Here is a 17,754-nt window from a genome sequence, read left to right on the forward strand (position 1 = left end):
TAGTTTTGTTTTCTCCTTCCCTTGTTTACTTCTCATCCTTTCTTCTCCAGCACCTATTAGCCTTAGAAAAACACAACTCAAAACCCATTTCCTCCTCATTTCTCTTGAAGCATCCATCTTCTATAATAACTGCTGTTTGAAATTTTAACCCTGCTATTTGGCTTCTGTAAATGCTTGCTTAAATAATAAGGCAAATAAGACTACTCCCATTCCAGAGAGGCCGTAAACTACGCCCCAGACAGTTGTCAGTGCTGACACCAGGCCAGGCCTTGAGATACGGTCTCATGGCCCCTTCCCAGCACGCAGGCCTTCTTTCTCAGAAGGCCCGGAAGTCTCATTCCAAATTTGGGAGACAAAGGACTAGAAAAAGTATAAATAGAGAATTTCCTCCATGTTGGGGGCCCAGAATTTGAAAGACACATTTTTCTGTGGGCCTGCACAGAATTTAATTTAAAAAATGTAACTCCCTTCTCTAAGCATGGCTTGGTTTTTCTCTGGTCTTCTGCAACACTCTCTCCTTGAACTTTTGTTAAGAGCTGGAGGAGCCACCCTAACTGGTTTGGCTCAGTGGATAGAGCATGGACCTTTGGACTGAAGGGTCCCAGGTTCGAATCCAGTCAAGGGCATGTACCATGGTTGCGGGCACATCCCTAGTAGGGGGTGTGCAAGAAGCGGCTGATTGATGTTTCTCTCTCATCGATGTTTCTAACTCTATCCCCCTCCCTTCCTCTCTGTAAAAAAATAAAATAAAATATATTTTTAAAAAAAAACTGGAGGAGCCGGCTGGTGTGGCTCAGTGGTTGAGCTTCAACCTATGAACCAGGAGCTCATGGTTGGATTCCGGTTGGGGTACATGCCTGGTTGCAGGCTCGATCCCCAGTAGAGGGTGTGCAGGAGGCAGCCGATCAATGATTCTCATCATTGATGTTTCTCTCCCTCTCCCTCCCTGAAATCAATAAAAATACGTTTGCCCTTCCGGGTGTGACTCAGTTGTTGAGTGTCAAGCCAGGAACCAAGAGGTCACTGGTTTGATTCTTGGCCAGGGCACAAAAAAAGAAGAAAAAAGAAAGGAAAGGTTTTTTTAAAAAGAGCTGGAGGAGTCAGATTTAGGGTGGAATCCTGGCTCCGCCAGACACTAGCCAGGTGAAGTAAACCTAAATTAATTTTAGACATTAAAAAACATGTATTTGAGCAAAAGGAGCTGCAGCCTGGGGGACATGGACAGCCTGAATTGTGTTTCCTAATGCCCTATATTATTTCTTGAGTGAGCCCTGCCTCTGAGCTCTGAGCACCTGATTGGACCATGATACTAGAAAGTGTCTGGCTCTAGCCAGTTTGGCTCAATGGATAGAGCATCGGCCTGCAGACTGAAAGGTCCCAGGTTTGATTCTGGTCAAGGGCACATGCACGGATTACAGGCTTAATCCCCATGTGAAGCATGCAGGAGGCAGTCAATCAACAATTCTTTGTCATTATTGGTGTTCCTATCTCTTTCTCTCCCTTCCTCTCTGAAATCAATAAAAAATATATTTAAAAATTTAAAAAAAATTAAGTGTCCATATGGATAAACGCCAAACCCTAGAATGTGCTAGAGTCTATTCTTTTTCTAGAGCTAGAGTCTATTCTTTTCTCTTTTTTTTTTTGTGGTTAATCCTCACCCAAGGATATTTTCCCATTGATTTTTAGAGAGAGTAGAGGGAAGGGGAGGATGAGAGAAACATTGATGTGAGAGAGATACATTGATTGGCTGCCTCATGCACGCTCCCAGACCAGGCCAGGGATCGAGCCTGCAACCCCAACTACATGCCCTTGACCAGAATCAAATCCAGAACCCTTCAGTCTGCAGAATGACACTCTAATCACTGAGCCAAACTAGCCAGAGGAGCATCTATTCTTTTAAAAACTAGCCAACATGAAATGTTCTGTTGCAGCCCTCTCCTCCACCTTTGGAAACAACCTGGCTATTTAAGGCCGGGTAAAGGGGATCCAATTCTTTAGAGAAAAATGCACAGCCAAGGGTGCAGGTCCTGAAAGCAGACAGAGCCTGGAATCCTGTAAGCCCTTCCTGCGGGGAATTATAGGCACCGTGACTATTAGACGTTATGACTAATCATGGTTAATACCGCTGTCGTCAATTAGCCTCATTAGCACGGCAGTCGGAGCACCGGACGGCATTAATTACCACAAGCAGCTGCTCATTTGTGGAGAGGGGTGCATTTCCAAAAGGGTTATGCTTTCTGGAAATTAACCGTAACCTCCTGCATTGTTGGAAATTCAGGAAAATGGGGGATAGACTATAAGCGAGAGGATAAGAAATTAAGGTGATGAAAGTTGCACAGTAATTGTTACTGTTATTTTTCTACTATTTTATTTTCTTGGCTTAAGTGAACTTGGGCCATTATATGCTTGTTTTTCCCCCCAGAAATCTGAGTGAGAGGCAAAATTAGCGGCCTTAGAGTTCAGCCAGACAGTAAGCCCATTATGGGGGCGCTGTCAACGAGCCTCCAGAGCTGGGCTTCCTCAGCTCCGGCTCAGGAGACGGCCAGGCCACGGTGCTGGCCCATGCCTCCAGCCCGGCCCAGAAGGTCATTCTGCTGTCCGGTCTAATTAGCTTATTAGCTTTTATTATAGATTATCCACTATGTTCCCTACTCACTACATTACATCCCTGTGACTTATTTTATACCTGGAAGTTTGTACTTTAATCCCCTTTGCCTATTGAACCCCTTTCCTCACCCCCTCCCCTCGGGCAACCATCAGAATGTCCGCTGTGTCTGTGAGTCTGTTCTGTTTGTATTTTGTTCTGTGGATTCCATATGTAAGTGACATTCTATGGTACTTGTCTTTCTCTGTCTGACTTACACGTCACTCATAACACCCTCTAGGTCACTCTGTGACAGGCCAGGGAGGGGCGCCTGGGAGGCAGCCCATTGGCACGTCAGCAGCACCCAGAAGTAGTGGATTGACCTGTGTCCCCCAAGAAGGAAGGTTCAAGTCCTGCCAACGAGCCGAGTGCACTTGGTGGGATTATTTTACAGCTGAGCATCGGGGCACTAGGGCCCGTGGGCCAAACCTGGCCAACGCCTGTTTGCATAAAGTTTTATTGGTCCACAGCCATCGCCGTCACTCAACGTGCGGGCTGAGCCGCTGTGACGGAGACCAGAAGGCCCACTACGCCGGAAGTAGTCACTATCTGGCCTTACAGGAAACATTTGCCGACCTTGATTTCGCTTCTAGGACAGATGCTATCCTTTGGGCCTCACTGGGGATAGAAGACTGTCCTGAGCGAGGTCAGGTGAAGCCTGGGGAGGGGCTGCCCTGAGCCCCTGGGTGTGAACTCACAGCAGAGGCCCAGGGTGAGCTCTGCCGTCAGCCGTGAGCTGGCCCTCACTCTCGGGGGGGGGGGGGGGGGGGGGGGGGTGTCAGTTCTCCAGAATGTTCTCAGCTCAAGTTCTTAATTCCAGCAAATATCCCTGAGATGTGCTTTCAATAGCTTCAAATGAAACTCGAATCTTGTTAGCGGACGCCAGAGCAGATTCAAATATAAATCTCCATCTGCCTTAACATTTTCGAATATTGGAGTTATCAAGGAGCGCCAAGTAAAGGGATAAAAATGCAAACGAAGTGGAGACTCGCCCACAGGGCCCTTCTCGGGATCGGTCAGCGTCTGGCCCCTGCGTGGCCCTGGCCCCACGTGGCAGCCTGTCGTCAGCACCCCAGCTTCTAGAAGGACGTGGAGGGGTTCAGGTTCCCAGCCACCGAAGGGGCTCATGTCTCAGCCATGGACACGTTTAAAAAAACACCCCAAAATATAACCACAGAAACAGCCACTCCCCAGAGGCCGCCTCTGTCCTGTGCTCAGGACACAGCCATGGGTCCACCAGCTTCAATGGCCCAAATTGCCGATAATTTCAGCATAAATTAGGCCATTATGTGCTGCCCTCGGTTCTTTCCCTTGTGATGAAAAGGGACGCAGAGTCTCCTCTCCAGGCATGAGAGTGGGGGAGTGTCTGGTGCCTGTGGGGCCCTCGCTCCTCTCCCTGCAGGGGAGGGGCCGCTGCTGGGCCTGCGGTGACCCTGGGCTGGGCTGCAGACCCCCAGCTGTCCCGGGGCGGCGGGGGGGGGGGGGGGGGGATGGGGGGGCGGGGGGCGTCACCAGACCACTGCTCCCCTGGAGACAGGCCCCAGGCGACCCTGACAAGATGTATGGAGCCCTGACATGGTGGGGGCACTGCCCTTTAGGAGATCCCTGGGGAGGGGGTGACACACACAGGTCTGGCCTGCAGAGTTTCTGGGGACAGAGGATGACACGGTCAGGGAGGGTAAAGCCATGGCTGTGAGCTGTGCGCTGACTGGTGTGTGTCCCCCTGCAATGTGGTGGCATTTGGAGGTGCAGCCTGTGGGAGACGATTAGGTCTAGATGAGGTCATGCGGGCGCCCCACCATGTTGGTGCCCTCATAGGAGAAGACACCAGTGAGCGAGCTCTAGCTCCTTCCTGGGGTGCAGACGGGTCACGGGGCACACAGGCGGCCGCCTGCCGCCAAGAGAGGAGGCTCAGAATGAAACCCCCCCAGCACCCTGACCCTGGACCTCCGGCCTCCAGGACTGTGAGAAGCAAACGCCTGTAGTTTAAGCCCCAGACCAAAACCCTGGGGAAATGGTGGACCTGGCATCAGGCCACCACAGGCTGCTGGAAGGGCGCAGCAGGGGAGGAACAGAATGGGCGAAGGCTGGTGCCACAGGAGGGCCAGGTGGGAGGAGCCCTGCGAGGGGCTGAGGACTGCCTGAGCCAGGCTCAGGGGCCAGGCGTCCATACGGTTCTGTGGGCAGAGGAGCCCTGGAAAGCCATCTTTTAGAACAGTGGTCCTCAACCTTGGCTGCACATTAGAATCACCTGGGAGTCTTTTTAAAATTCTGATTTCTGGGCCCCATCCTCCGGAAATTCTGTTTCTTTGTTATGGGGTGGGGCCACAACAATAGTAACAAAGAAACAGAATTTCCTGAGGATGAGGCCCAGAAATCAGGATTTTAAAAAAACTCCCAGGTGATTCTAATGTGCAGCCAAGGTTGAGAACCGCTGTTTTAGAAGACAATTCGGATTGTGTTTGAAGCCGTGGACACCAGCTCAGTGCAGCTTTGTCCTCATCACTCGCCTCTAGACCACAGACTCCTCACCTGCATCCAGACCTGCAATACCTGGAACTCCTGGGGCAATTCCTGGGGTGTCCTGTGCCCCGAGGAACGTCTGCAGCATCTCGGCCTCCACCCACTAGCTGCCCCCTTAACTGTTCCCCCAGTTGTGACAACCAAAACTGTCTCAGACATCGCCATGTGTGCCAGGGACAGAATCCCTGCAGCGGAGAACCTGCCATAGCGGCTGAGGGGCCAGGCCTGGAGACAGTCCAGGTTCAGGGGTGCAGGCAGGGGGTGACCCCAACTCTGCCAGGTGCAGAGCCGGGGCTGCGCCTTTTAAACTTGTCACGAGAGCCCTAGCCAGTTTGGCTCAATGGATAGAGCATTCACCCGAGGACTGAAGGGGCCCCGAGTTTGATTCTGGTCAAGGACAGGTACCTTAATTGCAGCCTCGATCCTGGACCAGGGCCAGGTGTGCAAGAGGCAACCAATCGATGTCTCTCTCATATTGATATTTCTCTCTCTGTGTCTCTCCCCCTCCCTTCCACTCTCTCTAAAAATCAATGGAGCCCGGCTGGCGTGGCTCAGTGGTTGAGCATTGACCTATGAACCGGGAGGTCATGGTTGGATTCCCAGTCTGGGCACATGCCTGGGTTGCGGGCTGGATCCTCAGTGGGGGGCATGCACGAGGCAGCCGATCAGTGATTCTCTCATCATCAATGTTTCTCTCTCTCTCTCCCTCTTCCTTCCTCTCTGAAATCAATAAAAATGTATTTTTAAAAAATGTTAAAAATCAATGGAAAAATACCCTCAGGTAAGGATTAACAACAAAATAAAAAATAAAAAAATTAACTTGCTACGAGATAAGATGTCTGTGATGTGATCCGGCCGAGTCAGTGACACCGAGGACGACAGTTACAACGCCTTGGGCTGTCCCACGTGGGGACACGGTGCCTGCCGTGGAGGGGACGCTGGGGAGCGACAAGTGCCCCTGGAGCACCTCTTCCGTCCTGTCTCAGAGTTTGACGTAAAGTAGCTCGTCTTCTCCTCGACACCCTGCGGGGTGGGAGCCCTGCTTGTCTGGGTTCAGCGGTGCGGGCGGCTGAGACCACACAGGGAGCAGCAGAGGACGCAGAGCCCAGAGGGCCAGGTGCCTGAGCGAGGACCGCCCTGGCATCCCACCTGGCTGCTCGGGCCCCCAGGTGGCCAGTGTCCCTGTTTCTGTCCCAGAGCCCGGCTGCCACACCCGATGGCGGGCCGCTGGGCGGATCGTGGGGCATGGCCGCCTGTCCTTCCTAATCTGTTACCCACGCCCCGCTCTACAGCTGAGGCTCAGGTGGGCACTAGGTGGGAGCTGGCAGCTGGGCCTCCCCCCTTGCTGGCTGGGTGACTGTCACAAGGGGAGGGGAAGCGCCCGGGGGAGTCCAGCCTTGGTGGGGGCCAGGGGCCTGTCCTGCCCGGAAACAGCGCTGTCTGTAGCCAGATGGTTCCTTCTTGCTCTAAATGACCCCTGTGGCCGGTGGGGCGGGGGAGGGGGTGTGGGGGCGATTCTCACCCCACAGTCGGAAGGCAGGCAGGAGCGCCCCCGCTTCGTGACGTTTTCAGGGGATTAGCTTTTTTTAAAACATAAAAATTCATTTGCTATATGTTATTCAATTAGGAAACCTACCAGGCATGGTGATGCTTTTTTAAAAGGGCAAAAATAACCCAATAAGTCAAATTCGATTTGGCAAACTGAGTCCATATGTTCTCCAGAGGGTGCGCTGCGGCAGCGGAGAGGGGTGGAGAGGGAGTCGTGAGCACGAGGACAGGATTCGGGCAGGGTGGCAAAGGAACAGAGCGCTCAGCCCCAAGTCCCCGCTCAGGTGGAGCGCAGGGGACTCCGCCCTGCCCCTCGCTGGGCAGGTCTCTGCTCAGGAGCCGGAGGGCAGGGAGCAGCGATCCAGGCAGGGCCTGGGGACAGAAAGGGTCTGTCCCACCCAGAAGCAGCGGAGGTCATTCCAGGCAGGGTGAGGGCCACGACCCAGGCTCAGGTCCCACCCAGAGACGCACGGTGGACATGCTTGCTCACACACACACACACACACACACACACCCCGTACCACACCAGCACGCTCACTCTGCGGCTGGCTGGACTCTTCCTCCAGCTGACAAGGACATCTGATCTGCATATCGTGGTGGAAGGGGGTGCAGGTTGGACCCCAAGTCCAGAGACCCCGTCCAGGGCTCCACGGGATCTCTGTGTCCCAGGCCAGCGCTAGGCCCGGCCATAGCTTCCCTGCCGTCACCCAACATCCAGCAGCCTCCCAGGGCCCTCCTGGCTAGAACAGTCTAGAAGCTGGACCGGAGGGGGGCATGTGTGTGTGCGGGGGGGCTCCACACTGGGAGGCTCATGCTGTGAGAGGAAGGTCTGACGTCGTTGTGGGTTCTGGGAACTCTCGTCCACATGAGCGCGCTGTTCCCAGATGGAGCCAGGTCCCCTGAGCCTCCCTTTCTCAGCAGGCTCCCCGCAGCCCGGCTGCCCGGTTAGAGCCATGACTCAGGGCCAGTGGGAGGGGGGAGGAGGGCAGGGCTCCCAGGGCATCCTGTGGAAGGCAGGCCCCAAGGACCGGGGGCTAGAGAGGCCTGGGGTGGGGGCCGGTGAGTTCAAAGCCAGCACTCCCCAGGCTGGGGAGTCTCTGGGCCCACGGACCTGCTTCAGATCCCGGCTCGGCCTTTCCGGCTGGGTGACCTCCACTCCTCTGAGCCCCGGTTTCCGCATTGTAAAGGAGGTGAATGATTTCAGCTCCAAGTTACTCCGAGTCTTGGGTTGTAACAAATCGACTTGAAGTGACCTGAGGTAACTTAAGCTAAAAAGGAGGATCTACTCAAGATGAATTTCTGGAACCTCAAGGACAAGAGAGCAGCTGGGCCTCAGGCAGCCGCTGGCAGAGGAGTCACTGGCCCTGCGGCTCCATTTCTGCTCTCCCCGCCCAGCCTCCTGAGGGCTGGAGGTGGTGCGGTTCCTAGCAGGCGGCTTTCAGGTTTAGCCACAATCCCAAATTCTTGTTTTGTTTTGTTTTTGTAAAAATATTTTTTTTATTGATTTCAGGGAGGAAGGGAGAGGGAGAGAGAAAGAGAAACATCAGTGATGAGAGAGAATCATTGATCAACTGCCTCCTGCATGTCCCCCACTGGGGATGAACCCGCAACCTGGGCGTGAGCCCTGACCGAGAATTGATCTGAGACCTCTTGGTTCATGGGTTGATGCTCAACCACTGAGCCACACCAGCGGGGCCACAATCCCAGATTCTGAGGGAGGAGGTCTGACCCAACGTACCCAGACTTGTCCCATAACTCCTGATTGGGGTGGGGAACCTCATGGCACAAAAAGGCTGCCCGGCGCCGGCCGACGCTAATGAAGTGGGAAGACAGGGGCTCACTGGGCTGGTGGATGCTCACACAGCTTATAAGATGCAGAACTCCAGCCCAGGTCGGAATAAGTCCAAACCCTCGGCTGTGACCTCCAGCAGAGCCTGAGGCAGATGCTTGTGGAAGTGGAGTGACCTCAGGAGAAACCTGTGAGGTGAGGGCAGGAGGAGCCATGCGAGCCTCGGCCTGGCCCCACGGGACCTCGGGTGTGCGAGGCCTCACAGGTTATCCCGTCCTGGGGAAGAAGTTGGACGTTCAGTCGTTACTGGGCTGTGCAGAAGGAGGGGAGCCTCCTTTGTCTCTGAGCTGGGCAGGGCCCAATGGCAACGGTGCAGGAAGGGGTCAGCAGCGAGCGCGAGCACCCGGAGGCTGGGACAGGTGCACAGGGGCTCTGGTCTCCACGCCACGGCACCTGCTACACTCACTCAGCTCCCTGCTCTGGGGCTGCAGACAGTGGCTGATGGACAAGTGCCCAAGCAGAAGGGGCGAGGGGACAGGAGGGAAAGGATTCTGTGCTTGGCCTGGTTTGGGGAGCACTCGCCCCAATGCTGACACCTGCGTGCCCACAACTCCACAGGGTCTCCCAACCCCCAGGGAGAGGAATCCTGGGGAAATGGCACCAACCCAACTCCAGGAATAGCCCCCCCAAGAAAATAAAGACCACACCCCGTGCTGTGGGCTGGTCTGCGTGGGGACAGTCCCACATGCAGATGGGTTACGGGTGAGAAGCAAAGCCAGGAGCACTGGCCGGAATTTCAATCGACACCACAGTGTTCCTCTGAGAACCCTCCATCACAGCGCCCTGGAGATGAGGTGGCAGGAGTCGGGATAATGCCATCAGAGGGTCACGCCGCCCTCGTGATTCTGACAGGCGCGGAGTTATGTAATCATCAGAAAGCACTCGGGGCATTAAGAGGCCCCGCCGCCCCGCGAGGCTGTGGATTATTCACACCGCCTCCCGCTCCCGGGCCTCACGCTGCCCTCCCCCCGCCACCGCACCCCTCTCTCTGGGGAACACAATAGAGCCCGGAAATTGTAGATAATTACACGATGTTGAGGATAATTATTCTTTCTGGCTGATTTTTTCACTTTTAAAAAATTGTGGTAAAACATATAACATGTACCATTGTCTGCATCTTTAAGGGCACAATTCAGTGGCATTAACCGAATTCACATTGTTGTAAGACCATCCCCACCATCATCTCCAGAACATTCTATCTTCCCAAACCGAAACTCGGTCCCCATCAAACCCTCACTCCCCGCCCTGCTCCTCCCCCAGCCCCTGGGAACGCTGGTGCATGTTGTCTCTGTGGGTGTGATGACCAGAGCCCTCGCAGAAGTGGGTCATGCCGTGTCTGTCCTGTGCCCCGGTTCCTGTCACTCGGCGCCGTGCCCGCGGGTTCATGGCGCAGCAGGTGGGATGCCCTCGCTCCCTAAGGCTGGATGTGTTCCATGTGCAGTCAGGGCCGGTGCGTCAATCCCGCGTCCATCACCGGCGCTTCTCCCTTCGGGCTGCGGTGAGTCGTGCTGCCGGCCACACATTGGCAACACGCTGCAATGGATGAAACATTTGCCACATTGGAAGGTCAGCATGCACGCTTCCTCGGGGGCTCGGAAGGCAGCCCCCGCCCATGGAAACGCCCCCCACCCCAGGGAGCCACCTCCCCGGCCCAGCTGCCCACGCGTGCCCTGAGCCTGGCCTGCCGGCATCTGCCCACCCCCTGTCTCCTCAGCCCCTCCCTGCTCAGCGGGCCCACCGGGGCCTCTGACTCACAAAGACCCTCAGATGAAAGCTCCTGTAATGGACTCTCTCAGGCACCCCCCCCCCCCCCCCCCCCCCGGGCTGGGAAAGCGAGATCAAACCAAAGTGACCAAAGGAGCCAGATTATTGTAGTTCAGACACAGAGCAAAGAAGCTGCTGCTAATGGGACTCAGCAGCTGCACCTGAGCGCAGGGTGGGCGCCCCGGGCCTGGCACAGCGACAGCGCTTTCATCTGCCTCACCGCTCAGTCGCTTCCCTCGGGACTGAGCCGCCCAGGAGGGCTGGCTTCCTCAGGGCCTCCACCCCCTCCAGCCCTCCTGCCCTCCTGCCCCTCCTGTTCTCCTCCTGCCTCCCCCCCGCCCACCCCCCCGCCACACACACACCTCCTTGGAGGTGACCAGTGTCGCTGTCTCATGGCCATTCCTTCTGTTTCTAAGCACTTTTCTCTGGACATGTCATCCTTGGTGAAAATGCAACTTTACTGCTATATACTGCTTCTTGGAGAGGGAACGTTTTAAGATACTTTTGAAACACCTTCTTGGATAACAGGCTATAAAGCAGCGATTCACAACCTGTGGGTAGAGAACAATGAAAGTACACCCTGCATATCAGATATTTACATGACGATTCCTAACAGTAGCAACATTACAGTTATGAAGTAGCAACGAAAACAATTTTATGGTTGGGCGTGACCACGACATGAGGAGCTGTATGAAAGGGTCGCGCCATTAGGAAGGTTGAGAACCACTGCGAGTTTATAGTATAAAGCAACCTCATTTTCATGGCTGAACTGTTTCAAAAGGAGAAAGCAAATGCTCTGTTCTCCCTCCTCACAGTCAGAGACTCCAGGTCAGACTGAGTTATCTGAAGGTCACCGGCGACTCTCTTCATTATGCAAACTAATCACTGGCTTTTCATGGCTCGAAACTGGAAATAGCCAACTGAGCACAGATATCCCAAACTCCATCAGTCTCTCCTGGTGGGTAGACCAAGTGTTTGGGGAGCGAAAGCTGGGGCAGCCGGAGGGATGGCCAGCCTCGGATGCCTGCCAACATCGTTTGAACACCAGTCCTCGGGCAGTGATGGGGCTTCCGGGTTTCCTGGTAAGAAAGCGCTGTGGTTGGACCCACTCTTGCTTTTTAATGGTCTTCCCGTTTTGTTTTTTTAAATATGTTTTTATTGGCTTTTTAGAGGGGGATAGAAGATAGAAACATGGATGATACTGCCTCCTGCATGCCGCCCCACTGGGGATTGAGCCCAAAACCCGGGCATATGCCCTGACCAGGAATCGAACCAGCAGCTCTTGGCGCATGGGGTGACGCTCAATCCACTGAGCCACACCAGCCTACTCTTTGGAACACTCAAAGCGGCTGCCACAGAGTGGGGTCTGGGCAGGGAGGAGCAGCAAGACTGGATGTTCGGTCGGACAAGAGTCTCAGGGTCTGGCCATGCCTACCAAATGCTGTGCTCGCTAAGGTTAGAACGCAGCACGGTGGTTAGCAGTAGCTGTAAACAGGCTGAGCCCGTAGGAAGTCAGCTGCAACCAACATGTCCCTGACCCAACGGTGCCCATAAGCCATGGCCACCCTCCCTCTGGAGGCAGTTGGGATGCAACCCCGTCTTCTTTACTTGCTGCAAGTAAGCACAACTGCCCGTCCATGGCTCTTGCACAGAGCGCCCAAGCAGCGAGCCCTTGAGTTCGGTCGTAACAGATGTGGTGCATTAAAAATCACCACAAATACTTCCACACGTGCCCTTGGAGCGGCGGGGTCTCCTGCCACGCCCCTTGCATCTGGATGGAACCTGAAACTGCTTCGGCCAATAGAACCGGGCAGAGGTGTGGCCTCCCCTCCCTTCTGGAACTCAGCCCCATACTGAGGGGAAGCCCAGTAGCCACTTGGAGGAGGAGGAAGGCCCCGCCCACGAGTCACCTGCCCTGGCTGAGCCAGGCCGGCCCCAGAAATGAGCTCTCTCTGCCAAATCCTCCCACCGTGCAAAACCAAGACCAAATCCATGTTGTTTAACCACTAGATCCTATGTTGTTTGTTTTGGTTAATCCTAACCTGAGGATATTTTTCCCATTGATGTTTTTTTTAGAGAGAGTGGAAGGGAGGGAGTAAGAGGAGAGAGAACTATCGACTGGTTGCCTCCCTCATGCACCCTGACCAGGGCTGGGATGGAACCTATAATCCAGGTACCTGCCCTTAACCAGGAATCAAACCTGCGACCCTTTGGTGCTCGGGCCGGTGCTCAAACCACTGAGCAACACTGCCTGGGCTAAACCACCAAGTTTTGGGGCAGTTTATTACCTGCAATAAAGAGCCCAAAACACTGGACGCGGGAGGCTGGGAGAGACTGGGCCTAGACTCCCGGACAAGCACTTGCTGGGCTCGGGCGGGGCCAGCGCGGCGGCCGGAGACCCTGGGCCACTTCACTAGCTGCTTCTGTGTGTTTCTGCTAAAATCACAGCAGTAGCCTCCACCGCAGCCCCCTCCCCACCGGGCGCAGTCTCCCTGGTGACGCCGCGGGGGCGGGCCTTGTCTGGGCAGCGTGCAGGACAGCTGTGCTGCGGGAGAAGGATGGCCGGCGGAGGTAATTGGCAGATCCTTCCTTGGGGAAGTCATCCTGCCTCTTCAAATACAATCACAGGGTTTGAGAATTTAATTTTTTCCCCGGGGGCGGGATTTGTTCCGCTGTCAATGGGCTTGGGGGAGGCGGGGGGCGGGAGGAAGCTCTTACCGCGAAGGACCTGTCCACCTGGTTTCCTCTTAATTGGCATCGCGTCTGCTCTCCCAGCAGCTCTGCGTCTCCTGTGAAAACACACGGAGCCCACACTGGCCTTTTCATGCTTCTCTCTCATCGATGCTTCTCTCTCTCTCTCCCTCTCCCTTCCTGTCGCTCCAAAAAATCAATAAAAACATATTTAAAAAATAAATGTACATCATCCACGATGAACGAAATATAAAACATTTAAATAAAGTTCTGCAAAGAGTTCCATGTGGAATGAGTGTATGACCCAGCACCTGCACTTCTAGGGATACACCCCAAAGACCTGCGAAGGGTGTTCAAACAAAATGTGCACCCGAATGTTCATGGCGGCATTATAACAACCGCCAAAGGTGGGAACACCCGCAGTGTCCTCACAGGTGAACGGACAAGCACACATGGTCCTTCGTCAAAGACAGTGTCCTTCGGCCTGAAAAGGGAATGCAGCTCTCACACTCTCGACCACACTCTCTCTGCTCCAAGAAGGGAGCCGGACACAGGAGGCCACACGTGTGCGAGTCCAAGAAATGCCCAGACTGGGCCAGCAGAACAGATGCCCCTCAGCCCTCAGAAGATTCCAGAATCGAGGCGATGCTTGTCTGCTGTTTAAGCCGCCTGGCTTGTGGTGCTTTTTAACAGCAGCCCAGCAAAGGCTTAGAGGTTTGCTGGCACCGACCAGGGTTTGGGGCTAAGGGCACGTGGGCTCTGCAGGGGCTGTCGTTGTTGGAAGGAGCTGGAACAGCCACACCCGGTTCCGCTGTCCTCACGGCTCACTCTCCATCTCACCCGCGCCCGGAAGATGTCTGCGTGAGGAGGCCTTCCCATCCCAGGACCCTGGGAACCGGGCGCCTGTCCCGATGAGGGAAGGTCCGCTGGGTCAGGCGCCGGGCGGTGGAGTTGTGCTGGCCATAGCGGGAAGGAACGCGGCGGCCCTCCACCAGAAAGGCCGCTGAGATGCGCAAATGGAAGCAACGAGTTAGACATCACACAGCAACACCCATTTTGCTTTGTTTTTAAATTGCATGTATGACCGCAGTGAGCACGGGAATACCGGGAGGAGAACACACGTGCCCGGGGCAGAGGCTCCTCGAGAAGCAGGGGTACAGCGCTTGCATTTCTGATTTTAAAAACTTAAAAAGTGATATGATTATGGGTGAATTTTACTCTGTTTCACGCTGTTCTGGTTTGCTTTTTCAAATATTACAGCTTTGACAATAAGCACTTAAGGTAACTCAATACGGAGACTGCAGTGGGCCTTCAAGAGAGAGGGGTCTGGCAAGGCCCTCCTCCCCCGCTCCCTGCAGGCCTATCCCACCCTGGGAAGTTGGGAAGTCCGGAGTGCACGGGGGCGGGGGGGGGGGGGGGGGGGGGGAGTGCACAGCACGGTGAGGGCAGGAGGCCCAGGGAGGGCTGCTGACAGATCCCACCACCCCGCCCACCGGCACCTCTCCCAGCCTCCCCTAGGTTTCCTTTGTTCTCCCCAAACTACCTGCGGACACAGGAGTGGATGAAGCAGGTGGGGGTGTGAGCTTTTCCCGACAGGACAGCCGGCTCTCAGGGATGTGAACCAATAGCCATTGCTGTGCCCACTCCCTTCTAAGTGACTCTCAACTCCGTCCACACCGAGCTGGCCACACGCCAGACACCGTCACCCTGACAGGCTCTGGCCGGCTGACTCAGGCCGGCGCCCGGGGTCAGTGGCTACAGAGCCCGAAGCCACATGGAGGCTCAGACAACTGGGAGGAGGAAGCAGTCACTAAAGAGAAACGCAGGACCCAACATTCAGCCATGCAGCCGGCCCAGCACTCACTGTGCACCTTTTCGTATGTGGGTTCTCCTACTAAAGAGCTGTGAATGCTCGTTGTCTCCGAAGTCCTCTGAGTATCCGGCCCTGAGAGGCGGGCGCCTTTCTGCAGAGCCCAGGCCCCAGGCACAACGCCCCCTCGCTTCCGACAACAGCCCTCCCTTTGGCCCCCCCCACCCCCAGCCACCTGCCCTCTCCCTCGGCATCCACATCCCGTTAGCCAGATGGGCTCCCACATGGCCCCGGGGGGGGGGGGGGGGGGCTGCCGTGGGCCTGACTCAGGGCCAGGAAACAGGTGCGACTGCCCAGGGCCTGCAGCTGAGTCACCAGCTCCCAGCACCCCAGCCGCAGGGCATCGCTCTGCCCTCCTCCAGCCCCAGCCACCAGGAAAACCCACCTGGTGAGTCACCCGGCACAGGTGGATTCCCGGGCTCCCAGCAGAGCCTGTGACCAGCAGCAATGCCCCCTGGGAAGCTGGTTTGAATGGACTCACCACTGGGGGGGGATATTGGCATGGAGGTGGGAGGGGCAGGGCTAGAGGCTGGTGGGAGGGCAGGCTGGGAAGTGGGGGCTTCCTGGTGGAGCCCAGGGCCGGGGAGGGAGGGAGCAGCAGGGAGAGGAAGGGGCTCCACATGGGGGGGCCAGGAGGGTTCAGCCAGACCCAGGACACATTAGATGACCATCCAGAGCCAGGTCCCCCACCCCACTCACCGAGAACCTCCTGGGAGAGTTGAGTTTTCAGAGTGTGTGCGCGCGGGGCAGTTGGTGTGGGGCTGTGGGCTCAAGGAGAGGCCTGATGGCCCCAGGACAGCCGATGACTCTCCTTCCGGGGACCTGGGCTTGGTTCACCCACCTCCCTGTGAGGTGACAGCATTCAGGGCCGAGCCAGCCACTCTGCAGGGCACGTTCGGCCACCTGTCCTGAGGTGGGCGCTGTGGGCAGGGGGTGGGGGTGGGGCAGCAGCACTTGGCCCTGAACCGGCCCACGAAGCACAGAGGCCAAGCAGCCTCAACTCAGCTCCTCCCAGGAGAACCTGATGTGCCGGCAGGGCGGCCGTGGTGGGAGGTCGGCCGTGGTGCGAGGGCGGCCGTGGTGCGAGGGCGGCCGTGGTTCGAGGGAGGCCGTGGTGCGAGGGCGGCCGTGGTGCGAGGGCGGCCGTGGTGCAAGGGCGGCCGTGGTGTGAGGGAGGCCGTGGTGCGAGGGCGGCCGTGGTGCGAGGGAGGCCGTGGTGCGAGGGTGGCCGTGGTGCGAGGGTGGCCGTGGTGCGAGGGAGGCCGTGGTGCGAGGGTGGCCGTGGTGCAAGGGTGGCCGTGGTGCGAGGGTGGCCGTGGTGCGAGGGCGGCCGTGGTGTGAGGGAGGCCGTGGTTCGAGGGTGGCCGTGGTGCGAGGCTGGCCGTGGTGCGAGGGTGGCCGTGGTGCGAGGGCGGCCGTGGTGTGAGGAAGAGATGGGGAAGCTCCGGGTCTGGACAGACTGTGCTCACGGCTTATCTCAAAGTTTACAAACTGCAACCATGAAAACAGCCTTGGGGCCCGGCCGGAGGCAGCCTGCGAAGGGCCTGCACCAGCCTCCAACGGAACTCCTTCTGGACCCAGACCCTGATGTCAGTGGGTGCTGCCAGGCCCGTCCATTACAAAGACCCCATTTACAGCTGGACGTGTCTCTGACCAGAAAGATGTTCAAAGAAGTGGGCGGAGGGGTCTCCCCAAAGACTGCCTAACGGGAGGAGGGGATCCCCTCACCAAACCACTAACCCCTCCTGTCCGCCTGCCTCCCCCTCCTCCTCAGCCGGCACCCCCAGTAACAGCCCCAGCTGCTTCTCTGGACAAAGCAAGCAAGTCTTCACGCGCCTCCCGCACCCTGAGGAGTGAATGCTCAAACCCACGCCAAGAGTTCAAGCAACGCCAGGACATTTCCGCGGACTGTGTTACTGGAGTGGGGCTGGGTAGGGGTGGGGTTAGCAGCTAGAAGTCATGGAAGGGGAGGTTCAAGGACACACACATGTCAGCAAGGTCAAATAAAAGCCAACGTTAGCCCAGCTGGCATGGCTCAGTGGTTGAGCATTGACCTATGAACCCAGAGGTCACACGTGGTTTGACTCCCGGTCGGGGCACATGCCCGGGTTGCAGGCTTGATCCCCATTGTGGGGCGTGAGGAGGCAGCCTCCCCAGCCCATGGCTGAGCTCCGGTGCGGGCACAGCCCGGGTTTCTCCGCACCCTTGCTCTGCCTGCTCGGCAGACCCGGTTGGTTTTCTTGATGGCGGTGAACAGGACTTCTAAGGGAAGATGGGCCAGCTCACGACGCAAGGATGAAATTATGCTTTCTGCTTAGTTCCATTACTGTAATGGTGCCCCATTTTGTCCGCCACACGCTGGCCTGTCTTCAGGATGACAGGTTGACAGTGACACTCACTGGGTCGTCGCTGAGCACACGGACCCATTAGAGTGTGGCCGCGGTGCCAGCACAGCCTGTGCCGGGGCAGACGCTGCCCCGACGTGACGTGCGCTGCCCTCCTGGTCTGACGCATCTGCGGCGGAAATCACTGCGCCTCCGCTCCTGCCTGGCTCGGTCTGGGTCCTCCCGCACCCGCCTAACTCTTCCCCGCCCAGACCAAGGAGAAGCAGCTGCTGTGTGTCCCCACGTGGGGTCCTGGGGAGAGACCTAGGAACTTGGGGGCAGTGTGGTTTTTGTTAAATGGATTCATGATACCCGAGAAGATGGCTGGTGATTTTCCATGGGACACGTGGGGAAAGTAGCCAGAGGGCACGTTCTTGTTCTCTAGTCTGCGTGCCAACGCCCCTCGGTCCATGCCAGCACCCTCGCCGGCTCCCGGGCCACCCCGGGCCCTGCACTCAGGAGGGTCCTGCTTCCAGAAAGG

The sequence above is a fragment of the Myotis yumanensis genome, unplaced genomic scaffold (genome assembly GCF_028538775.1).
Source record: "Myotis yumanensis isolate MYYU_CA2020_CCGP unplaced genomic scaffold, mMyoYum1.0.hap1 SCAF_10, whole genome shotgun sequence".
NCBI lineage: Eukaryota > Metazoa > Chordata > Mammalia > Chiroptera > Vespertilionidae > Myotis > Myotis yumanensis.